The following is a 27,858-nucleotide window of genomic DNA, read 5'->3' on the forward strand; positions in this document are numbered from 1 at the left end:
TTTGGGTTCAATCTTGCGGTGCTCGATCCTAGTGACAGAAGGGGAACCGACACGTATTGTATTGTTGCCTTTGAGGATAACAAGATGGGGTTTTCATCATATTGCTTGAGTTAATCCCGTTACATCATGTCATCTTACTTAATGTGTTACTCTGTTCTTATGAACTTAATACTCTAGATGTAGGCAGGAGTCGGTCGATGTGCGGAGTAATACTAGTAAATGCAGAATCGTTTCGGTCTACTTGACACGAACATGATGCCTATACTCGGCAGTAATTTGTTCACCCACCGTAATAATTTCTATCTTGAGAGAAGCCTCTAGTGAAACCTATGGCCCATGGGGTCTATTTTCCATCATATAAGTTTCCGATCTACAATTCTAGTTTCCTATTTACTTTCTTTGCAATATTTTACTTTCTGTCCCATGAACCAAAAATACTAAAAATATTACTTTACCATTTATCCATCTATATCAGATCTCACTTTGCAAATAACCGTGAAGGGATTGGCAACCCCTTTATCGCGTTGGGTGCTGCTACCTCTTGAGCACTTGCGTTGGTTTTCCCTTGAAGAGGAAAGGGTGATGCAGCAAAGTAGCGTAAGTATTTCCCTCAGTTTTTTAGAACCAAGGTATCAATCTAGTAGGAGTCTACGCTCGAGTCCCTCGCACCTACACAAAACAAATAAATCCTCGCAGCCAGCACGATAAGGGGTTGTCAATCCCTACACGGTCACTTACGAGAGTGAGATCTGATAGATATGATAAGATAATATTTTTGGTATTTTTATGATAAAGATGCAAAGTAAAATAAAAGCAATGAAAATAACTAAGTATTGGAAGATTAATATGATGAAGATAGACCCGGGGGCCATAGGTTTCACTAATGGCTTCTCTCAAGAGCATACGTATTTACGGTGGGTGAACAAATTACTGTTGAGCAATTGAAAGAATTGAGCATAGTTATGAGAATATCTAGGTATGATCATGTATATAGGCATCACGTCCGAGAAAAGTAGACCGACTCTTGCCTGCATCTACTACTATTACTCCACACATCGACCGCTATCCAGCATGCATCTAGAGTATTAAGTTCATAAGAACAGAGTAACACCGTAAGCAAGATGACATGATGTAGAGGGATAAATTCATGCAATATGATTAAAAAATCATCTTGTTATCCTCAATGGCAACAATACAATACGTGCCTTGCTGCCCCTACTGTCACTAGGAAAGGACACCGCAAGATTGAACCCAAAGCTAAGCACTTCTCCCATTGCAAAAAAGATCAATCTAGTAGGCCAAACCAAACTGATAATTCGAAGAGACTTGCAAAGATAACCAATCATACATAAAAGAAATCAAAGAAGATTCAAATATTGTTCATAGATAATCTTGATCATAAACCCACAATTCAACGGTCTCAACAAACACACCGCAAAAGACGATTACATCGAATAGATCTCCACAAGAGAGGGGGAGAACTTTGTATTGAGATCCAAAAAGAGAGAAGAAGCCATCTAGCTAATAACTATGGACCCATAGGTCTGAGGTAAACTACTCACACTTCATTGGAGAGGCTATGGTGTTGATGTAGAAGCCTTCCGTGATGGATGCCCCCTCCGGCGGAGCTCCGGAACAGGCCCCAAGATGGGATCTCATGGATACAGAAAGTTGCGGCGGTGGAATTAGGGTTTTGGCTCCGTATGTGATTGTTTGGGGGTACGCAGGTATATATAAGAGGAATAAGTACGTCGGTGGAGCAACAGGGGCCCACGAGGGTGGAGGGCGTGCCGGGGGGGGGGGGGTAGGCGCCCCCTACCTCCTGGCCTCCCTGTTGGTTGCTTGACGTAGGGTCCAAGTCTCCTGGATCATGTTCGGTGAGAAAATCACGTTCCCGAAGGTTTCATTCCGTTTGGACTCCGTTTGATATTCCTTTTCTTCGAAACCCTAAAATAGGCAAAAAAAACAACAATTTTGGGCTGGGCCTCCAATTAATAGGTTAGTCCCAAAAAAAATATAAAAGTGTATAATAAAGCCCAATAATGTCCAAAACAGTAGATAATATAGCATGGAGCAATCAAAAATTATAGATATGCTGGAGACGTATCAAGCATCCCCAAGCTTAATTCCTGCTCGTCCTCGAGTAGGTAAATGATAAAAACAGAATTTTTGATGTGGAATCCTACTAGGTATAATTTGAATGTAATTCTTCTTAATTGTGGCATGAATATTCAGATCCGAAAGATTCAAGATAAAAGTTTAATATTGACATAGAAATAATAATACTTCAAGCATACTAACTAAGAAATTATGTCTTCTCAAAATAACATGGCCAAAGAAAGTTCATCCCTACAAAATCATATAGTTTAGTCATGCTCCATTTTCGTCACACAAGAATGCTCTCATCATGCACAACCCCGATGACAAGCCAAGCAATTGTTTCATACTTTAGTAATCTCAAACTTTATAAACCTTCATGCAATACATGAGGGTGAGCCATGGATATAGCACTATGGGTGGAATAGAGTATAATGATGGGGGTTATGTGGAGAAGACAAAAAGGAGAAAGTCTCACATCAACGAGGCTAATCAATGAGCTATGGAGATGCTCATCGATTGATGTTAATGCAAGGAGTAGGGATTGCCATGCAACGGATGCACTAGAGCTATAAATGTATGAAAGCTCAACAAAAGAAACAAGTGGGTGTGCATCCAACTTGCTTGCTCATGAAGACCTAGGTCACTTGAGGAGGCCCATTGTTGGAATATACCAACCAAGTTCTATAATGAAAAATTCCCACTAGTATATGAAAGTGACAAAACAAGAGACTCTCTATCATGAAGATCATGGTGCTACTTTGAAGCACAAGTGTGGAAAAAGGATAGTAGCATTTTCCCTTTTTATTTATTTTTTTGGGCCTTCATTTTTTATTTGGCCTTTCTCTTTTTTTATTGGGACAATGCTCTATTAAATGATGATCATCACACTTCTATTTATTTACAACTCAATGATTACAACTCGATACTAGAACAAGGTATGACTCTATATGAATGCCTCCGGTGGTGTACCGGGATATGCAATGAATCAAGTGTGACATGTATGAAAAATTATGAACGGTGGCTTTGCCACAAATACGATGTCAACTACATGATCATGCCAAGCAATATGACAATGATGAAGGTGTCATGATAAATGAAATGGTGGAAAGTTGCATGGCAATATATCTTGGAATGGCTATGGAAATGCCATAATAGGTAGGTATGGTGGCTATTTTGAGGAAGATATAAGGAGGTTTATGTGTGAAAGAGCGTATCATATCACTGGGTTTGGATGCACCGGCGAAGTTTGCACCAACTCTCAATGTGAGAAAGGGCAATGCACGGTACTGAAGAGGCTAGCAATGATGGAAGGGTGAGAGTGCGTATAATCCATGGACTCAACATTAGTCATAAAGAACTCACATACTTATTGCAAAAATCTACAAGTCATCAAAAACCAAGCACTACGCGCATGCTCCTAGGGGGATATATTGGTAGGAAAAGACCATCGCTCGTCCCCGACCGCCACTCATAAGGAGGACAATCAAAGAACACCTCATGTCTCAAATTTGTTACATAACGTTTACCATACGTGCATGCTACGGGACTTGCAAACTTCAACACAAGTATTTCTCAATTTCACAACTACTCAGCTAGCACAACTTTAATATCACTACCTCCATATCTCAAAACAATCATCAAGCATCAAACTTCTCTTAGTATTCAACACACTCATAAGAGAATTTTATTATTAATCTTGTATACCTAGCATATTAGGATTATTTAAGCAAATTACCATGCTATTTAAGACTCTCAAAATAATCTAAGTGAAGCATGAGATATCACTAGTTTCTATAAAACAAATCCACCACCGTGCTCTAAAAGATATAAGTGAAGTACTAGATCAAAACTATATAACTCAAAAGATATAAGTGAAGTACATAGAGTATTCTAATAATTTCCGAATCATGTGTGTCTCTCTCAAAAGGTGTGTACAGAAAAGATGATTGTGGTAAACTAACAAATAAAGACTCAAATCATACAAGACGCTCCAAGCAAAACACATATCATGTGGTAAATAAAAATATAGCTCCAAGTAAAGTTACCGATGAACGAAGACGAAAGAGGGGATGCCTTCCGGGGCATCCCCAAGCTTTGGCTTTTAGGTGTCCTTAGATTATCTTGGGGGTGCCATGGGCATCCCCAAGCTTAGGCTCTTGCCACTCCTTGTTCCATAATCCATCAGATCTTTACCCAAAACTTGAAAACTTCACAACACAAAACTTAAAGTAGAAAATCTCATGAGCTCCGTTAGCGAAAGAAAACAAAATACCACTTCAAGGTACTGTAATTAACTCATTATTTATTTATATTGGTGTTAAACCTACTGTATTCCAACTTCTCTATGGTTTATAAACTATTTTACTAGCCATAGATTCATCAAAATAAGCAAACAACACACGAAAAACAGAATCTGTCAAAAACAGAACAACCTGTAGTAATCTGTAGCTAGCGCAAGATCTGGAACTTAAAAAATTCTAAAATAAATTTCTGGACGTGAGAAATTTATCTTTTAATCATCTGCAAAAATAATTAACTAAATAGCACTTTCCAAATAAAAATGAGAGTAGTTCTCGTGAGCGCTAAAGTTTCTGTTTTTTTACAGCAAGATTAACAAGACTTTCCCCAAGTCTTCCCAACGGTTCTACTTGGCACAAACACTAATTAAGCACAAAAAACACAACCAAAACAGAGGCTAGATAAATTATTTATTACTAAACAGGATCAAAAAGCAAGGAATAAAAATAAAATTGGGTTGCCTCCCAACAAGCGCTATCGTTTAACGCCCCTAGCTAGGCATAAAAAGCAAGGATAGATCTAGGTATTGCCATCTTTGGTTGGTAATTCTTCAATGAGGCATCTACCGTCTTTAGGAATTTCTTTATTTTTATTTATTATCAAACTTTTAGGCACAATATCAAAAAAATCATTGGCAGAAAATGGTTCCTTAATAATAGCAAAAAGATTAGGATGAACACTTATAGATTTGAGATCCATAGTTTCTTTGCTAGAGGATTCACCTTTATTTTTAGGAACATACATAAGCTTGGAAATTTTAGTCGGAGGACTTGGAGTATTCTTTACGGAAGAACAAGCGGTTCCCAAGTTGGTAATGATACCCTCAAGTTTGTCGATTCTAGTGGAATCATGATTTATTTGTTCATTAACTATAGGTTCCTTCTCTTTAATATTTTTCAAAGTTACTCCTACTTTAGATCCATATTGGGCAATTTGGTTGTGGATCTTTTTATCGAAATTTTCAATTAACTCAATGGTAGCAACTCTATTTTCAATAATTTCAAGTTTTTGCATTACATGCTCCAAAGTTAACATAGTTCCATTAACCAAAAGAGGTGGTGAGCCAAACAAATCAATCATAGCATTGTAAGAATCAAAAGTATGGCTACCCAAGAAGTTCACTCCGGTAATGGTATCAAGGATATATCTGTGCCAAGGAGTAACGCCTACATAAAAATTGCAAAGAAGAACAGAAGTAGATTGCTTCCTGGTAGATCTATTTTGAGCATTGCAAATTCTATACCAAGCGTCTTTTAGATTTTCTCCCTCCCTTTGCTTAAAATTTAGAACTTCATTCTCGGGAGATAATGGAGAAGATAGAGGACTCGCCATAACGACAATCAAATGGGGAACGAGCAAAAAGAGGCAAACGGGAAACAGAGGGAGGATAGAGAGAGAGGGCGAATAAAACGGAAGGGTGAAGTGGGGGAGAGGAAAACGAGAGGCAAATGGCAAATAATGTAATGCGGGAGATAAGGGTATGTGATGGGTACTTGGTATGTTGACTTTTGCGTAGACCTCCCCGGCAACGGCGCCAGAAATCCTTCTTGCTACCTCTTGAGCACTTGCGTTGGTTTTCCCTTGAAGAGGAAAGGGTGGTGCAGCAAAGTAGCGTAAGTATTTCCCTCAGTTTTTGAGAACCAAGGTATCAATCCAGTAGGAGGCTACGCGCGAGTCCCTCACACCTACACAAAACAAATAAATCCTCGCAACCAACGCAATAAGGGGTTGTCAATCCCTACACGGTCACTTACGAGAGTGAGATCTGTTAGATATGATAAGATACTATTTTTGGTATTTTTATGATAAAGATGCAAAGTAAAATAAAAGCAATGAAAATAACTAAGTATTGGAAGATTAATATGATGAAGATAGACCCGGGGGCCATAGGTTTCACTAGTGGCTTCTCTCAAGAGCATAAGTATTTTATGGTGGGTGAACAAATTACTGTTGAGCAATTGACAGAATTGAGCATAGTTATGAGAATATCTAGGTATGATCATGTATATAGGCATCACGTCCCAGACAAGTAGACCGACTCCTGCCTGCATCTACTACTATTACTCCACACATCGACCGCTATCCAGCATGCATCTAGAGTATTAAGTTCATAAGAAAAGAGTAATGCCTTAAGCAAGATGACATGATGTAGAGGTATAAATTCATGCAATATGATAAAAACCCCATCTTGTTATCCTCGATGGCAACAATACAATACGTGCCTTGCTGCCCCTACTGTCACTGGAAAAGGACACTGCAAGATTGAACCCAAAGCTAAGCACTTCTCCCATTGCAAGAAAGATCAATCTAGTAGGTGCTACCTCTTGAGCACTGCGTTGGATTTCCTTGAAGAGGAAAGGATGATGCAGCAAAGTAGTGTAAGTATTTCCCTCAGTTTTTGAGAACCAAGGTATCAATCCAGTAGGAGGCTGCGTGCGAGTCCCTCGTACCTGCACAAAACAAATAACTCCTCGCAACCAACGCGATAAGGGGTTGTCAATCCCTTCACGGTCACTTACGAGAGTGAGATCTGATAGATATGATAAGATAATATTTTTGGTATTTTTATGATAAATATGCAAAGTAAAATAAAAGCAACGGAAATAACTAAGTATTGGAAGATTAATATGATGAAGATAGACCCGGGGGCCATAGGTTTCACTAGTGGCTTCTCTCAAGAGCATAAGTATTTCACGGTGGGTGAACGAATTACTGTTGAGAAATTGACAGAATTGAGCATAGTTATGAGAATATCTAGGTATGATCATGTATATAGGCATCACGTCCGAGACAAGTAGACCGACTCCTGCCTGCATCTACTACTATTACTCCACTCATTGACCGCTATCCAGCATACATCTAGAGTATTAAGTTCATGAAAACAGAGTAACGCCTTAAGCAAGATGACATGATGTAGAGGGATAAACTCATGCAATATGATGAAAACCCCATCTTGTTATCCTCGATGGCAGCAATACAATACGTTCTTGCTGCCCCTACTGTCACTGAGAAAGGACACCGCAAGATTGAACCCAAAGCTAAGCACTTCTCCCATTGCAAGAAAGATCAATCTAGTAGGCCAAACCAAACTGATAATTCGAAGAGACTTGCAAAGATAACCAATTATACATAAAAGAATCCATAGAAGATTCAAATAATGTTCATAGATAATCTTGATCATAAACCCACAATTCATCGGTCTCGACAAACACACCGCAAAAAGAAGATTACATCGAATAGATCTCCACAAGAGAGGGGGAGAACATTGTATTGAGATCCAAAAAGAGAGAAGAAGCCATCTAGCTAATAACTATGGACCCATAGGTTTGAGGTAAACTACTCACATTTCATCGGAGAGGCTATGGTGTTGATGTCCCCTCCGACGGAGCTCTGGAACAGGCCCCAAGATGGGATCTCGTGGATACAGAAGGTTGCGGCGGTGGAATTAGGTTTTTGGCTCCGTATATAATCGTTTGGGGGTACATAGGTATATATAGGAGGAAGGAGTACGTCGGTGGAGCAACAGGGGGCCCACGAGGGTGGAGGGCGCGCCTGGGGGGGGGGGGGTAGGCGCGCCCCCTGCCTTGTGGCCTCCCTGTTGGTTGCTTGACGTAGGGTCCATGTCTCCTGGGTCTTGTTCGTTCCAAAAATCACGTCCCCGAAGGTTTTATTCCGTTTGGACTCCGTTTGATATTCCTTTTCTTCGAAACCCTAAAATAGGCAAAAACAGCAATTCTGGGCTGGGCCTCCGGTTAATAGGTTAGTCCCCAAAATAATATAAAAGTGGATAATAAAGCCCAATAATGTCCAAAACAGTAGATAATATAGCATGGAGTAATCAAAAATTATAGATACGTTGGAGACGTATTAGTAGGCCAAACCAAACTGATAATTCGAAGAGACTTGCAAAGATAACCAATCATACATAAAAGAAGTCAGAGAAGATTCAAATATTGTTCATAGATAAACTTGATCATGAACCCACAATTCATCGGTCTCAACAAACACACCGCAAAAGAAGATTACATCGAATAGATCTCCACAAGAGAGGGGGAGAACTTTGTATTGAGATCCAAAAAGAGAGAAGAAGCCATCTAGCTAATAACTATGGACCCGTAGGTCTGAGGTAAACTACTCACACTTCATCAGAGAGGCTATGGTGTTGATGTAGAAGCCCTCCGTGATCAATGCCTCCTCTGGTGGAGCTCCGGAACAGGCCCCAAGATGGGATCTCGTGTATACAGAAAGTTGCGATGGTGGAATTAGGGTTTTGGCTCCGTATCTGATCGTTTGGGGGTACGTAGGTATATATAGGAGGAAGAAGTACATCGGTGGAGCAACAGTGGGCCCACGAGGGTGGAGGGCGCGCCTGGGGGGGTAGGCTCCCCCTACCTCCTGGCCTCCCTGTTGGTTGCTTGACGTAGGGTCCAAGTCTCCTGGATCATGTTCGGTGAGAAAATCACGTTCCCGAAGGTTTCATTCCGTTTGGACTCCGTTTGATATTCCTTTTCTTTGAAACCCTAAAATAGTAAAAAAAAACAATTCTGGGCTGGGCCTCCGGTTAATAGGTTAGTCTCAAAAATAATATAAAAGTGTATAATAAAGCCCAATAATGTCCAAAACAGTAGATAATATAGCATGGAGCAATCAAAAATTATAGATATGTTCGAGACATATCAGGTGCAAGTTGGTGTTTATTTGTGCAGGTATTCGGTGGCTTGTCGCGTTGTCTCCCATTGGATCGATACCTTGGTTCTCAAAACCAAGGAAAATACTTACTCTACTTTGCTGCACCACCCTTTCCTCTTCAAGGGAAAAACCAATGCAAGCTCAAGAGGTAGCATCGAGCCATGGGGTCATAACTTGTGGAGAGGGCCTCCCCAATGCCGGTTTGGAATACAAGAGTCCTCCTCGGTTTCCAACACGAAACACCAAGGTTCCTGGCATTTCTGGAAACACCACGCAACTCAGAGTTTGGTCCCTGACCTACGCAGAACCCCTTTCGCACCAACCTAAAGCCTCGTGGGCCTTACCCCTTGGCCCAGCCAAAGTGTCCTCACACCAGAACATTTTTGGAACCATCTGAGACCCTTCCAGTGACCCCTAATTGCTTCTGCATCCTCTCAGAACTATTCTGAATATTTATGAAACAATTCCATAAATATAGTATCATCACTCCCCTCTTACTAACACTCAACAGATCGTGACTGTCTTAAGCTTGAGACCCCATAGGTTCGGTAACTCATATACATGAATGAAACCGTTTGTTCAATGACCGATAGCGGAACCGTGGGCGTCCATATCGATCCGTATGAGCACATGAATGATATTCGAGTGAACCTTTGGTTATCATGTGATGTTACCTTTGCTTCGCAAAACTTTACAAAACCCAGGATGCATGGGTGATGACCCACAAGTGTAGGGGATCTATCGTAGCCTTTTTGATAAGTAAGAGTGTCGAACCCAACAAGGAGCAGAAGGAAATGATAAGCAGTTTTCAGCTAGGTATTCTCTGCAAGCACTGAAATTATTGGTAACAAATAGTTTTGTGATAAGGTAATTTGTAACGGGTAACAAGTAATAAAAGTAAATAAGGTGCAGCAATATGGCCCAATCCTTTTTGTAGCGAAGGACAAGCCTGGACAAACTCTTATATAAAGGAAAGTGCTCCCGAGGACACATGGGAATTATCGTCAAGCTAGTTTTCATCACGCTCATATGATTCGCATTCGGTACTTTGATAATTTGATATGTGGGTGGGCCGGTGTTTGGGTACTGTCCTTCCTTGGACAAGCATCTCACTTATGATTAACCCCTATTGCAAGCATCCGCAACTACAACAAAAGTGTTAAGGTAAACCTAACCATAGCATGAAACATATGGAGCCAAATCAGACCCTTACGAAGCAACGCATAAACTAGGGTTTAAGCTTCTGTCACTCTAGCAACCCATCATCTACTTATCATTTCCCAATGCCTTCCTCTAGGCCCAAACAATGGTGAAGTGTCATGTAGTCGATGTTCACATGACACCACTAGAGGAAATACAACATACATCTCATCAAAATATCGAACGAATACCAAATTCACATGACTACTTATAGCAAGACTCCATGTCCTCAGGAACAAACATAACTACTCACAAATCATATTCATGTTCATAATCAGGGGGTATTAATATGCATAATGGATTTGAACATATGATCTTCCACCAAGTAAATCAACTAGCATCAACTACAAGGAGTAATCAATACTACTAGCAATCCACAGGTACCAATCTGAGGTTTGGATACAAAGATTGGATACAAGAGATGAACTAGGGTTTGAGATGAGATGGTGTTGGTGAAGATGTTGATGGAGATTGACCCCCTCCCGATGAGAGGATCGTTGGTGATGACGATGGTGATGATTTCCCCCTCCCGGAGGGAAGTTTCCCTGGCAGAACAGCTCCACCAGAGCCCTAGATTGGTTCCACCCAGGTTCCGCCTCATGGCGGTGGCGTTTCATTTCGTGAGCTTGCTTATTATTTTTTCCTCGAAGAAAGACTCCATATAGCCAAAGATGGGCATTAGGGGGCCACCAGGGGGCCCACGAGGCAGGGGGCGTGCCTAGGGGGGTAGGGCGCGCCCCCCACCCTCGTGGACGGTGGGTGGCCCCCTCTGGTACTTCTTTCATCCAATATTTTTTATATATTCTGAAAATAATTCCCGTGGAATTTTAGGACTTTTGGAGATGTGTAGAATAGGTCTCTAATATTTGCTCCTTTTCCAGCCCAGAATTCCAGCTGCCGGCATTCCCCCTCTTCATGTAAACCTTGTAAAATAAGACAGAAACAGCATAAGTATTGTGACATAATGTGTAATAACAGCCCATAATGCAATAAATATCGATATAAAAGCATGATGCAAAATGGACGTATCAACTCCCCCAAGCTTAGACCTCGCTTGTCCTCAAGCGAAAGCCAAAATCGAAAAATATGTCCACATGTTTAGAGATAGAGGTGTCGATAAAATAAAATACGGACATGAGGGCATCATGATCATTCTTAGAACATCAATATATATATATATATATATATATATTGTCATATGATCTCTTATGCTAAAGTAACAATTCATTCACATACTCAAGTATGAATCAGAAACTTCATTGAAAACTAACAAACTATAATCTCAGTCTGTAGCGACCCAACCTCAAAAGGTCAAGTCTCTGTGCTTCAGCATCATTCCTAGATCGGTAATGCTGACACACACAGTACTTGAGGATTTATAACAGAGTAGCAATCACACACTTATTACATTGAATGTCTCCAAAGAGAACTTATTACAATAAATATGACTTAAGGCCATCTAATATGATAACAGCGGAAGTCTTGGAAGATAAAGTGAGTCCATCAACTCCAATGGCATAGCTGAGCTGCACGGCAACGACCTAACAAACCTTACTCCTCGTCTGAAAAGTCTGCAACATAATATGTTGCAGCCCGAAAAAGGGCCAGCACATGGAATGTGCTGGCAAAGTAACACAGTAGAGCAAGAACAGAATAATGCTATCACTACATGCATATTTGGCTGGTGGAAAGCTCTATGGTTATAGTTTTTGCGAAAAGCCAATTTTTTCCTACAACAAAGGAATAGATTTTATTTAACTATCATGGTAGTTGAAACATCATTGAGAAGGTTCCTCCAACTCAATCCCAATTAAAAGTAATTATCAACCCAACAATATTAATTTAAGAGTGATGAGATACTTAAGATACTCCAAGTACTAGATAATCAAGATGTCCATAACTAGGGACACGGCTAACCATGATTAGTTTGTACACTCTACAGAGGTTTGCGCACTTTTCCCCACAAGACTCGATCGCCTCCGTTGAATTTCTCGCACTACATAATGTTTGAGAAACGGATGACCGAGACATGGTCTTTCAGAAACATTAACTCTCTACTCCGGGCAGACCATACCAAACCTACAACCCACTACCCGCTGATCCACCTCTTCAAGAGCTTCACGTAACTTACTCAACTATGCTAGAGCCCATAATAGCTTGTGGCTGCACATAGAAGTGTATAGCATGAATCATCTCAGTTCCCTTTGAGCCTGGGTGGCGGTCCATAGGAAGATCACACGGGTACTCTAGGATTTCCAAAAAAATACAGGCAACACTGGGTACTCCAGGTGCCTCAATCCACCCAGATGTGTATTTAAGTTGCCACCTTAAGTTGAACCATTAATTAACAATCTCACATTTGTCATGGATTTCACTCACCCAAACCACGTCTACGAGCATAGCATAGCAATATAAGCAACGCGTAGAAGTAACTCCCAAGGGTTTGAATGTAACAGGGTAATAGGTTCTACCTCATCAACTACTTCCCAACCCACATGTTAATGACATCCTAACCATGCAATGTTTGAGGATTGGAACTAATGCATAGAACTGGGTGATAAAGGGGTATGATCAAAGTGTTACTTGCCTTGCTGACAATCCGCGAAACCTAGGGACTCCAAATATCACGCTTCGCACTCCGGGAATTCTATCACAAACAAACAATAGCATACATAAGCAATCAAGCAAACAAGCACGGGTAAAAATCAAATAAGAATATCTAACCAGAAAGTTCAACTTAAGAACTCCGGTTTGCAAAAAGAATCAAATCGAATGGAGCAACGAAACTCAAACGGCAAAGAAAACAAGTTCCGTTTACTAATCTGGACCTAGGTCAAATTTTACAGTAGCAAAAGCTTGTTTAAGTTGGTTAAGCGGAAAGAGGGTCTCGAGACGAAGATCTAGGCACTTGAATCGCCTGATTCTGACAAACAATCGAAAAGATAAACTAGAACGAAAATCGGATCAGAAATCGCGATCAGAAATAATCGCGGAAAAATCCGATTAAAGATAACTGACAAACAGACTAATGAACGAGCATTCGTTATCTGTAACTAACGAGCAAAAACCGTTCATTAAAATGAACGTACGGACGAACGTCCGCAAAAAAGAAAAACCGGGAAAAACCGGCGAACCGAAAAAAACGAACTAGGGTTTTCTTTAAAAAATCGGATCGGTTTTCTTAAAAAAAATGGCGGCTACCTCGTTGGTCTGGCAAGACGCGGCCGCGACGGCGGGGCGAGGCGGCGGCGAGGCGCGGCAGCGGGCGGTGGCTCCGGGCGGGGTGGGGTGGTGGTGGCGGTGGCGGGGTGGGTATATAAAGGGGAGGGGTGCCTTGGGGAGGGGGCAAGGGGCGGCGGAGGTGGAGTCCGGCTCGAACTCCTCTGAGTTGGGGCGGTGGCAGCGTGCCCGGTCTCCTGGAAGGAGACGGCGCGCGGGAGAGGCGGGCTGGCGGCTGGGCTTCGGCCCAGTTAGCCACTACGCATTTTTTATATAAATAAATTCCGCTGAAACAAAAAAAATCCTAGAAAATAAAATAAAAATCTAAAAATGCCAAAACAATTTTTCACCGTCTAAATGAAATATTTAGAACGAGATGAACATTTTCTTGGCCCTAAAATGCAATTTTAAAAACGTGCAATTTTTCTAATGCAAACAAAATTGCAATAAAATCCAAATAAAAACAAATATTTGATTTTAATATTTTCCTCCAATATTTCAATTATTCTGGAGAAGTCATATTATCTCCTCTCATATATTTTATTATGGAATATTTTCAGGGAGACAAATAATTAAAACCAAAATCCTCGTTTCAAAATTTGATAAAATCAAATTTGAAAACCGGGGAAATCCCCAACTCTCTCCGAGGGTCCTTGAGTTGCTTAGGATTTCGAGGATCGCGAGACGAAAATGCAATAAAATATGATATGTAGGAATGATCTATGTATAACATTCCAAATTGAAAATTTGGGATGTTACAAACCTACCCCCTTAAGATGAATCTTTCCCTCAAGATTCGGGTTGGCTAGAAAATAGGTGTGGGTGGTCTTTGCGAAGATCATCCTCTCGTTCCCATGTGGATTCATCCTCGGTATGGTGGCTCCACTGAACTTTGCAAAACTTGATAACCTTGCTGCGGGTGACTCGACTGGCAAACTCCAAAATCTTGACGGGCTTCTCCTCATAAGTCAAATAATCGTCCAACTGAATCGCCTCCAAGGGTACGGTATCTCTTAGCGGTATATCGGCCATCTCAGCATGGCACTTCTTCAACTGGGAAACATGAAACACATCGTGAACTCCGGACAGTCCTTCGGGGAACTCCAACTTGTAGGCAACTTCTCCCATCCGTTCCAAAACACGATACGGTCCTACAAATCTCGGGGCTGACTTTCCCTTAACTCCAAAACGTTTCACTCCTCGCAAAGGTGATACTCGCAGATATGCTCTATCTCCAATTTCATAGGTTACCTCCTTGTGCTTCAAATCTGCATAACTCTTCTGTCTGGACTGAGCTATCTTCAGTCTATCTCGAATCAGTTTAACTTTCTCCTTAGATTCTTTGATCAAGTCTGGTCCAAACAACTGTCAGTTTCCAACTTCTTCCCACATCAACGGTGTTCTGCACCTTCGTCCATACATGGCTTCGAACGGTGCCATCTTCAGACTAGCTTGGTAACTATTGTTGTACGAGAACTCTACGTAAGGCAAATTATCATCCCAACTAGATCCATAATCTAGCGCATAGGCTCTCAACATGTCGTCCAGAATCTGGTTGACTCTCTCGGTCTGTCCATCCGTCTGCGGGTGAAATGTTGTACTGAACTCCAATCTCGTTCCCAAAGTCTGGTGCAGCTGATGCCAAAACTTTGAGGTAAACTGTGTCCCTCTATCCAATGCGATGGTCCTCGGAACTCCATGCAGACATACGATCCTGGTCATATATATCTTGTCCAACTTTGCACTGGTATAAGTAGTCTTCACTGGGATAAAGTGTGCCACTTTGGTCAAGCGATCAACTACTACCCATATATAACCTGATTTGGTCCTGGGCAATCCAGTGATAAAATCCATGCCAAGTTTATCCCACTTCCATTCGGGTATTGGCATAGGCTGTAGCAATCCTGCTGGCTTTTGATGCTCTGCCTTCACTCTCTGACATACGTCACATACGGCTACATACTCAGTGATATCCTTCTTCATCCCTGTCCACCAGAAATGTTCCTTAAAATCCAAATACATCTTGGTGTTTCCGGGGTGTATCGAGTATGGTGAGTCATGAGCCTCCTGAAGTATTAATTTCCCGATCTCTGTGTTATTGGGCACATAAACACGGTCCTCAAACCATAAGGTGTCGTGCTCATCCTCACGAAAACCTTTGGCCTTTCCTTCGCTCATTTTCTCTTTTATCTCCGCAATCTCTTTGTCATCCTTCTGAGCTTCTCGAATCTTTCCTAACAATGTAGAATGAACCTCCATTGTTGCAACAAAACCTCTAGGAACAATCTCCAATCGAAGTTCCCCGAGATCCTCTGCTAACTCCTTCGGCAATCCCGTGCTTTCTAGGGTATTATCATAACTCTTCTGGCTCAATGCGTCTGCTACGACATTGGCCTTTCCTGGATGATAGTGAAGCTTCATGTCATAATCCTTTATAAGCTCCAACCATCTTCTCTGCCTAAGGTTCAGTTCCTTCTGTGTGAAGATGTACTTCAAACTCTTATGATCCGTGTACACATCACAATGGTTTCCAATAAGGTAATGCCTCCAGGTCTTCAACGCATGCACTACGGCTGCTAGCTCCAAATCATGCGTGACATAATTCAATCCGTGCGGTTTTAGTTGTCGTGAGGCATATGAAACAACTCTTCCGTCCTGCATAAGCATGTTTCCAAGTCCTAAGCGAGAGGCGTCGCAATACACTTGAAAATCCTTACGTATATCTGGCAGTGTCAGCACTGGGGCTGTAGTCAAACGTTTCTTCAACTCCTGGAAACTTGCCTCGCAATCTTCCGTCCATTTAAACTTGGTATCCTTCTTCAATAATTCCGTAATTGGCTTCGCGATCTTGGAAAAATTCTCAATAAATCTCCGATAGTATCCTGCGAGTCCAAGAAAACTGCAGATCTCGCTAACTGAAGTGGGCGCCAACCATTCAGTGACTGGCTGAACCTTGGTGGGGTCTACTGCTGTACCTTCTCCTGATATAACATGTCCAAGGAATCCGACTTCCTTCAACCAAAACTCGCATTTGCTGAACTTGGCATACAACTAGTGTTCCCTGAGTTTCTCGAGAACTAAACGCAAATGCTCCTTGTGCTCCTCCTTGTTCTTCGAATATACCATTATATCATCAATGAACACCACAACAAACTTGTCCAAATACTCCATGAACACCTTGTTCATCATGCTCATGAAGTAGGCAGGGGCGTTAGTCAGTCCAAACGACATGACCGTATATTCGTATAACCTGTACCGTGTGGTGAAGGCTGTCTTTGGTATATCCTTCTTGCGAATCTTCAACTGATGGTATCCTGATCGCAGATCGATCTTCGAAAACACCTTAGCTCATTGCAGCTGATCAAACAGATCATTGATCATCGACAATGGGTACTTGTTCTTGATCATCACTTCATTCAATGCCCGATAATCAACAACCATTCTTAGGGACTTATCCTTCTTCTCAACCAAAAGCACTGGGGCTCCCCATGGTGATGAACTCCGTCGAATGTAACCTTTCTCCAATAACTCCTTGATCTGTTTCTTAATCTCCTCCAGATCATTCGCGGGCATCCGATAGGGTCTCTTGGATATTGGCCCTGTTCTTGGTAATAATTCTATCAAAAACTCGATATCTCGATCCGGTGGCATGCCTGGTAACTCCTCTGGAAAAACATCCGGGTAATCCTTTACTGCAGGCACTTCCTCCTGAACAACTCCCGTGAGGGTATTTACTTGGCTACTTCTTGGCGCATGCCTAGATACATACTTGATCCTTTTTCCCTCCGGGGTGGTGAGACAAATTGACTTACTAACACAGTCAATGCTTCCTCCATACTTTGACATCCAGTCCATTCCTAATATCACATCCAATCCTTGTGACTCCAAGATTATTAGGTCAGACGGAAAAACATGGTTGCCAATGGTTAAGGGTATCTGGTCGCACCATCGACTAGTCATATACTCTGCTCCAGGTGAACTTACTAACAGAGGGGTCCTAAGGGTTTGGGTCGGTAGTTTAAACTTATCCATGAATTCCCTTGATATGTATGAATGCGATGCACTAGTATCAAAAAGAACAAGAGCGGTAAATGACTTAACCAAAAACTTACCTATAACCGCGTCTGGCTACTCTTCAACTTCCTCCATGTTAACGTGGTTTACTTGTCCTTTGTTGAATGGATTGGGCTTCTTCCCATCGCTCCCATTTCCGTTTCCATTCTTCCCTTCAGGGCACTCCGTGGCATAGTGTCCAGTCTTCCCGCACTTGAAACAAGTAATGTGGCTTAGGTCTCTCTTGGTGGGTGTGGCTGGATTGGGGCGGTTCTGATTGTTGCTTGCTCCATTCCCATTCCCATTCCTTGGGCCAGTATGATTATGGTTACTTCCTCCATTATGGGTGTGGCCTCCATGGTTATGAACAAGTCCTCCCGAGTTAGGGGTTAGGCGAGGTTTCTGCTGAGCTCCTGAGTTATACCTCCCTTGTACATACTTCCTCTTACGTCTCTCAATCTGCTACTGCTTCCCTTCAATCATAAGAGCCTTATCTACCAACTCCTGGTAGTTGTTGAATGTTGCCACCATCAACTGCATGCTCATCTCATCATTCAGCCCTTCCATAAACTTCTCCTGCTTTGCGGCATCTGTGGCCACATCATCAGGGGCATAGCGAGATAACTTGCTAAACTCATCCGCGTACTGAGCCACAGTACGGTTCCCCTGGCATAAGTTGCGAAACTCCCGCTTCTTCATACTCATTGCTCCAGTTGAGACATGAGCTGTACGGAAGGCTTGCTGAAACTGGTCCCATGTCACCGTGGCTATAGGGTAGGTGACAGTGTAATTCTCCCACCATGAGGCTGCTGGTTGATACGTCTCCAACGTATCTATAATTTTTGATTGCTCCATGCTATATTATCTACTATTTTGAATGTTTATGGGCTTTATTATACACTTTTATATCATTTTTGGGACTAATCTATTAACCCAGAGCCCAGTGCCAGTTTCTGTTTTTACCCTGTTTTAGGGTTTCAAAGAAAAGGAAAATCAAACCGAGTCCAATTGACCTGAAACTTCATGGAACTCATTTTGGAAGGAAAGAAGCCCAGAAGACTTGGAGTGCATGTCGGGGGATCTACGAGGAGGTCACGAGGCAGGGGGCGCGCCCACCCCCCTGGGCGCGCCCTCCACCCTCGTGAGCCCCTCGTGGCCCCCCTGACGTACTTCTTCCGCCTATATATCTCCATATACCCTAAAAACATCTGTGAGCACAATAGATAGGGAGTTCTGCCGCCAGAAGCCTCCGTAGCCACCGAACACCAATCTAGACCCGTTCCGGCACCCTGCCCGAGGGGGCAACCTCTCTCCGGTGGCCATCTTTATCATCCCGGTGCTCTCCATGACGAGGAGGGAGTAGTTCTCCCTCGGGGCTGAGGGTATGTACCAGTAGCTATGTGTTCGATCTCTCTCTCTCTCTCTCTCATGTTCTTAAGATGGTAAGATCTTGATGTATCGCGAGCTTTGCTATTATATTTAGATCCTATCATATTTCTTCCCCCCTCTACTCTCTTGTAATGAATTGGGTTTCCCCTTCGAAGTTATCTTATCGGATTGAGTCTTTAAAGATTTGAGAACACTTGATGTATGTCTTGCCGTGCGTATCTGTGGTGACAATGGGATACCACGTGATTCACTTGATGTATGTTTTGGTGATCAACTTGCGGGTTCCACCCATGAACCTATGCATAGGGGTTGGCACACGTTTTCGTCGTGATTCTCCGGTAGAACTTTGGGGCACTCTTTGAGGTCCTTTGTGTTGGTTGAATAGATGAATCTGAGATTGTGTGACGCATATCGTATAATCATACCCACGGATACTTGAGGTGACATTGGAGTATCTAGGTGACATTAGGGTTTTGGTTGATTTGTGTCTTAAGGTGTTATTCTAGTACGAACTCTAGGGCTGTTTGTGACACTTATAGGAATAGCCCAACGGATTGATTGGAAAGAATAACTTTGAGGTGGTTTCGTACCATACCATAATCTCTTCGTTTGTTCTCCGCTATTAGTGACTTTGGAGTGACTCTTTGTTGCATGTTGACGGATAGTTATGTGATCCAATTATGATATTATTGTTGAGAGGACTTGCACTAGCGAAAGTATGAACCCTAGGCCTTATTTCCATGCATTGCAATACCGTTTACGCTCACTTTTATCATTAGTGACCTTGCTGTTTTTATAATTTCAGATTAAAATACTATTATCTACTATCCATATTGCACTTGTATCACCATCTCTTCGCCGAACTAGTGCACCTATACAATTTACCATTGTATTGGGTGTGTTGGGGACACAAGAGACTCTTTGTTATTTGGTTGCAGGGTTGCTTGAGAGAGACCATCTTCATCCTATGCCTCCTATGGATTGATAAACCTTAGGTCATCCACTTGAGGGAAACTTGCTACTGTCCTACAAACCTCTGCACTTGGAGGCCCAGCAACGTCTACAAGAAGAAGGTTGTGTAGTAGATATCAAGCTCTTTTCTGGCGTCGTTGCCGAGGAGGTTAGCGCTTGAAGGTATATCTTTAGATCTTGCAATCGAGTCTTTCAGTTTCTTGTTTTGTCACTAGTTTAGTTTATAAAAGAAAACTATAAAAAATGGAATTGAGTTTGTCTCATATGCTTCACCTTTTTAATATCTTTCGTGAGTATGATGGAAAGTATAATTGTGCTCGAGTGCTAGAAGAAGAAATCTCTAAAATGTTTGGCACTAAATATTTGAATGATGAGCATGATTGTAATGTTGTTAGTACGAATTCTTTGAATATCCATGATACTAATGATGATTGCACTAGTTATGATGAAAATGTCTCCTATAAACATGTCAATTTTTGTGGAGTGCATTGGGTTTGTAAGTACACACCAAATAGGGAAGATAGATATTACAAGAGGCATAAGTACTTAGAAACCAAATTGTTGCAAGAAGAGCTAGATGAATGTGCTGAAAATTTAAATTATATTGGCCATACTTGTGAGCTTTGCAATGAACATGATCATTTCAATACCCAATGCAAATTGTTTCATGGTCGTATCGTGTCCAAAAATTGTGATGACTTGATTTCCCTTGCACATCATAATGAACTTAGTTTGCTCTTGGGTTATGAAGAAATGAAACGTATAACTAAGGATATTCCAAAATTTTCCCTTGATAAAGTTCTTCATTTTGAGCTAGAGAAAATTTATATGTATTGTGTGGTGAATTGTATTGAAAATCCTTATATTGCCAACTACATAAAGAAAAGAAAGCAAATAGAAGATGAAGAGAATACTAATGAAAGGGAAGAGACTTCCCAATATCCTCCTATTATTTCTTATGTTGAATCAGGTAACGAGGAGGAGCCTCCTATTCAACCAATCTCATTAATAAGGAGCTCCAAAAAGAGGATTGAACCCACACATGATGTGGTGAAGAAGAAGAAAAGAAAAAGGAAGAGAGGTAAAAAGATATCTCTCTCAAATAATGCTGCTCCTATTACTATTGTGCCTCATAAAAATATAATTGTGGAAGATAATGATACTTCTTATGGTCTTGAAAATCTTTTTGGCACTTGCTTGGACGAATATGATAATTGCTATACTATTGGTGCTATCCATACTATTAATGATGAGAGTGATTATGCTTATAATATGAAAAGGCCCAAGCTTGGGGATGAAGATGATGTTTTTGAGAATATATTTGCTGCAATTAATGTTTGTCCCAAGCTTGGGGATGCTACGCTTAATGAAGATGATATTTTTAGTCTCCCAAGTTTTGATATGCAAATTTATAATGATGATAGCATGCCTCCTGCTTATGATAATTATTGTGATGATACATATGCTATAAATAGTAGTGATTATATTTATAAAACTTATAATGATTATGAATATCCCTTCTCTGAACATTACTCTTTTAATGTGGAAACAATTTATAGTATCCAAGTCTCTTATGATACTCCCACTATCCCGAATGAGAAGAATTTTGCTTATGTGGAGAGTAATATAATTTCTATGCTTGTAGATCATGAAAAGAATGCTTTAGGTGCTGGTTATATTGTTGAATTCATTCATGATGCTACTGAAAATTATTATGAGGGAGGAATATATGCTTGTAGGAATTGCAATAATATCAAGTTTCCTCTCTATGTGCTTAAAGTTTTGAAGTTATGCTTGTTTCGCCCTCATATGCTAGTTGATTATTGTTCCCACAAGTTGTTTGCTCACAAAATCCCTATGCATAGGAAGAGGGTTAGGCTTAAATGTTCTAGTAATATTCTTCATGATGCTATCTCTATGTTACAATTCTTATCCTTTATGTGAGCATCATTGAAATCATCATGCCTAGCTAGGGGCGTTAAACGATAGCGCTTGTTGGGAGGCAACCCAATTTTATATTTGTTCCTTGCTTTTGCTCCTGTTTAGTAATTAATAATTCATCTAGCCTATGTTTAGATGTGGTTTTATGCTTTTAATTAGTGTTTGTGCCAAGTAGAACCTTTGGGAAGACTTGGGGAAAGTCTTGTTGATCATGCTGTAAAAAACAGAAACTTTAGCGCTCACGAGAATTGCTGCCATTTTTATTTGGAGAGTGATATTTAGTTAATTGTTTTTGAAGATGATTAATAGATAAATTCCTCAGGTCAATAAATTTATTTGAGAATTTTATGAGTTCCAGAAGTATATGTTTGATCCAGATTACTACAGACTGTTCTGTTTTTGACAGATTCTGTTTTTCGTGTGTTGTTTGCTTATTTTGATGAATCTATGGCTAGTAAAATAGTTTATAAACCATAGATAAGTTGTAATACAGTAGGTTTAACACCAATATAAATAAATAACGAGTTCATTACAGTACCTTGAAGTGGTGATTTATTTTCTTATACTAACGGAGCTCACGAGTTTTCTACTTTAAGTTTTGTGTTGTGAAGTTTTCAAGTTTTGGGTAAGGATTCGATGGACTATGGAATAAGGAGTGGAAAGAGCCTAATATTGGGGCTGCCCAAGTCACCCCAAGGTAATATTCAAGGATAGCCAAGAGCCTAAGCTTGGGGATGCCCCAGAAGGCATCCCCTCTTTCGTCTTCATTCATCGGTAACTTTACTTAGAGCTATATTTTTATTCGCCACGTGATATGTGTTTTTCTTGGAGTGTCAATTTATTTTGTTAGGATTTTATTGCTGTTATTTAGAACAATTTTTTGCATCTTTTATTTCAATAAAAGTGGCATTGATAGCCTTTACTATGCCTATGTTACAAGTATACATGTCGCTGTTTGAAAACAGAAAGTTTACCGTTGTTGCAATAATTCCCTAGAAAAGTCAGAATGTGATAAAATGTTGAAAACTTTTGCATATTAAGCTCTGACAAATTTACTACAGTGGGAAGTTTCTTTCATAATTTTTGGAGCTAGGTAAGTATGGATGTTGCTGCATTCTTTACAGACTGTCCTGTTTAGGCAGATTGCTGTTATGTTTGCATATGTTTGCTTCTTTAATGATTCTATTTGAGGATAGGACTATTAAATATGCAGAGGCATTTAGTATGCAATGTTGAATAATAATTTTAGTGATTTGCTACAGTAGAGTATGATAAGGTTTTTGCAATGGTTTATACTAACTTATCTCACGAGTCCTTGTTGAGTTTTGTGTGGATGAAGCTTTTGAGATTTAGGGAGACCGTGATATGAGAGGAATTAAGGAGACACAAAAGCTCAAGCTTGGGGATGACCAAGGCACCCCAAGATGATATTTCAAGAAGTCTCAAGCGTCTAAGCTTGGGTATGCCCGGTTGGCATCCCACCTTTCTTCTTCAACAACTATCGGTTAGTTTCGGTTGATCCTAAGTTTTTGCTTCTTCACATGATGTTTGCCATTCTTAGAATGTCATTTTATTTTGCTTTGCTTGCTGTTTGAATAAAATACCAAGATCTGAAATTCTTAAATGTTAGAGAGTCTTCACATAGTTGCATAATTATTCGACTACTCATTGATCTTCACTTATATCTTTCGGAGTAGTTTGTCATTTACTCTAGTGCTTCACTTGTATATTTTAGAGCATGGTGGTAGTTTTATTTTGAAGAAATAGATGAACTCTCATGCTTCACTTAGATTATTTTAATAGTCTTAATAGCATGGTAATTTGCTTAAAATCCTAATATGCTAGGTATTCAAGAATAATAAAACTTTCTTATGAGTGTATTGAATACTAAGAGAAGTTTGATGCTTGATGATTGTTTTGAGATATGGAGGTGATAATATCAAAGTCGTGCTAGTTGAGTAGTTGTAAATTTGAGAAATGCTTGTGTTGAAGTTTGCAAGTCCCGTAGCATGCACATATGGTAAACGTTGTGTAACAAATTTGAAACATGAGGTGTTATTTGATTGTCCTCCTTATGAGTGGCGGTCGGGGACGAGCGATGGTCTTTTCCTACCAATCTACCCCCTAGGAGCATGCGCGTAGTGCCAAGGTTTTTGATGACTTATAGATTTTTGCAATAAGTATGTGAGTTCCTTATGACTAATGTTGAGTCCATGGACTATACGCACTCTCATCCTTCCATCATTGCTAGCCTCTTCGGTACCGTGCATTGCCCTTTCTCACATTGGGAGTTGGTGCAAACTTCGCCGGTGCATCCAAACCTCGTGATATGATACACTCTGTCGCACATAAACCTCCTTATATCTTCCTCAAAAGAGCCACCATACCTACCTATTATGGCATTTCCATAGCCATTCCGAGATATATTGCCATGCAACTTTCCACCATTCCGTTTATCATGACACATTCATCATCGTCATATTGCTTAGCACGATCATGTAGTTGACATAGTATTTGTGGCAAAGCCATGATACGTCTCCAATGTATCTATAATTTTTGATTGCTCCATGCTATATTATCTACTGTTTTGGACTATATTGGGCTTTATTTTCCACTTTTATATTATTTTTGGGACTAACCTATTAACCGGAGGCCCAGCCCAGAATTGCTGTTTTTTTTTGCCTATTTCAGTACTTCGGATAAACGGAATATCAAACGGAGTCCAAACGGAATAAAATCTTCGGGAACGTGATTTTCTCACTGAACGTGATCCAGAAGACTTGGACCCTGCTCCAAGGAACAAAAGAGGCGGTCACGAGGGTGGGGGGCGCCACCCCCTAGGGCGCGCCCTGCCTCGTGGGCCCCTCGTTGCTCCTCCGGCGTACTTCTTCCTCCTATATATACACACGTACCCCCAAACGATCAGAACAGGAGCCAAAAACCTAATTCCACCGCCGCAACTTTCTGTATCCATGAGATCCCATCTTGGGGCCTGTTCTGGAGCTCCGCCGGAAGAGGGCCGGCATCACAGAGGGCTTCTACATCATCATAGCCTCTCTGATGAAGTGTGAGTAGTTTACCTCAGACCTTCGGGTCCATAGTTAGTAGCTAGATGGCTTCTTCTCTCTCTTTGAATCTCAATACAAAGTTCTCCCCCTCTCTTGTGGAGATCTATTCGATGTAATCTTCTTTTTGCGGTGTGTTTGTTGAGATCGATGAATTGTGGGTTTATGATCAAGTCTATCTATGAATAATATTTGAATCTTCTCTGAATTCTTTTATGTATGACTGGTTATCTTTGCAAGTCTCTTCGAATTATCCATTTGGTTTGGTCAACTAGATTGGTAGTTCTTGCCATGGGAGAAGTGCTTAGCTTTGGGTTCGATCTTGCGGTGTCCTTACCCAGTGACAGAAGGGACAACAAGGCACGTATTGTATCGTTGCCATCGAGGATAACAAGATGGGGTTTATTTCATATTGCATGAATTTATCTCTCTACATCATGTCATCTTGCTTAAGGCGTTACTCTGTTTTTAACTTAATACTCTAGATGCATGTTGGATAGCGGTCGATGAGTGGAGTAATAGTAGTAGATGCAGAATCGTTTCGATCTACTTGTCACAGACGTGATGCCTATATACATGATCATGCCTAGATATTCTCATAACTATGCTCAATTATGTCAATTGCTCAACAGTAATTTGTTCACCCACCGTAGAATACTTATGCTCTTGAGAGAAGCCACTAGTGAAACCTATGGCCCCCGGGTCTGTTCTCATCATATCAATCTCCATCACTTTAATCTTGCTTTCCTTTTTTACTTTGCCTTTACTTTTTACTTTGCATCTTTATACCAAAAATATTATATCTATCAGATCTCACTCTTGTAAGTGACCATGAAGGGCTTGACAACCCCTAATCACGTTGGTTGCGAGTAGCTATTGCTTTGTGCAGGTACGAGGGACTTGAGCGTGGGCTCCTACTGGATTGATACCTTGGTTCTCAAAAACTGAGGGAAATACTTACGCTACTCTGCTGCATCATCCCTTCCTCTTCGGGGAAAACCAACGCAAGCTCAAGACGTAGCAAGAAGGATTTCTGGCGCCGTTGCCGGGGTGTCTACGCAAAAATTCAACATACCAAGTACCCATCACAATCCCTATCTCTCGCATTACATTATTTTCCATTTGCCTCTCGTTTTCCTCTCCCCCCAATTCACCCTTGCCGTTTTATTCACCCTCTCTCTCTCCCTATCCTCCCTCTCTATTTGCCTCTTTTTGCCCGTTTCCTTTTTGTTTACTCGTGTGTTAGATTGCTTGTTTGTCGCAATGGCTCAAGATACTACTAAATTGTGTGACTTCACCAATACCAATAATAATGATTTCCTTAGCACTCCGATTGCTCCTCTTACCGATGTTGAATCTTATGAAATTAATACTGCTTTGTTGAATCTTGTTATGAAAGATCAATTCACTGGGCTTCCTAGTGAAGATGTCGCTACTCATCTGAATAGCTTCATTGATTTATGTGATATGCAAAAGAAAAAAGATGTCAATAATGATGTCATTAAATTGAATCTATTTCCTTTTTCTCTTAGAGATCGTTCTAAAGCTTGGTTTTCGTCTTTGCCTAAGAATAGTATTGATTCATGGAACAAGTGCAAAGATGCTTTTATCTCTAAGTATTTTCCTCCCGCTAAGATCATCTCTCTTAGAAACGATATTATGAACTTTAAACAACTTGATCATGAACATGTTGCACAAGCTTGGGAGAGAATGAAATTAATGATACGTAATTGCCCTACTCATGGTTTGAATTTGTGGATGATTATACAAAATTTTATGCCGGATTGAATTTTGCTTCTAGAAATCTTTTAGATTCGGCCGCGGGAGGCACTTTTATGGAAATCACTTTAGGAGATGCTACTAAACTCCTAGATAATATTATGGTTAATTATTCTCAATGGCATACTGAAAGATCTTCTAATAAAAAAGTGCATGCGATAGAAGAAATTAATGTGTTGAGTGGAAAGATGGATGAACTTATGAAATTATTTGCTACTAAGAGTGTTTCTTCTGATCCTAATGATATGCCTTTGTCTACTTTGATTGAGAATAACAATGAATCTATGGATGTGAATTTTGTTGGTAGGAATAATTTTGGTAACAACGCTTATAGAGGGAATTTTAATCCTAGGCCATATCCTAGTAATCCTTCTAATAATTATGGGAATTCCTACAATAACTCTTATGGAAATTATAATAAGATACCCTCTGATTTTGAATCTAATATTAAAGAATTTATTTCTTCGCAAAAGAATTTTAATGCTATGATTGAAGAAAAATTGCTTAAGATTGATGATTTGGCTAGGAACGTTGATAGAATTGCTCTTGATGTTGATTCTTTGAAACTTAGATCTATTCCACCTAAGCATGATATCAATGAGTCTCTAAAAGCCATGAGAATTTCAATTGATGAGTGTAAGGAAAGAACCGCTAGGATGCGTGCTTCCAAAGATGCCTTTATTAAAGCGTGTTCTTCCAATACCTATGAAAATCAAGATGAAGATCTAAAAGTTATTGATGTGTCTCCTATTAAATCTTTATTTTGCAATATGAATCTTGATGAAACTGAATATGATCTTCCTTTACCTAGAAGGCGTTCTAAAAATTCGGAGTGTTTAGATCTTAATGATGAAATTGATGAAAGTGGGATTGAAAGAAATAAAAATCTAGATGTTGCTAAACCCACTATATTGGATTTCAAGGAATTTAATTATGAAAGTTGCTCTTTAATTGATTGTATTTCCTTGTTGCAATCCGTGCTAAATTCTCCACATGCTTATAGTCAAAATAAAGCCTTCACCGAACATATTGTTGATGCCTTGATGCAATCTTATGAAGAAAAACTTGAGTTGAAAGTTTCTATCCCTAGAAAACTCTATGATGAGTGGGAACCAACTATTAAAATTAAAATTAAAGATCATGAGTTTTATGC

The sequence above is a fragment of the Triticum aestivum genome, chromosome 4A (genome assembly GCF_018294505.1).
Source record: "Triticum aestivum cultivar Chinese Spring chromosome 4A, IWGSC CS RefSeq v2.1, whole genome shotgun sequence".
NCBI classification, from domain to species: domain Eukaryota; kingdom Viridiplantae; phylum Streptophyta; class Magnoliopsida; order Poales; family Poaceae; genus Triticum; species Triticum aestivum.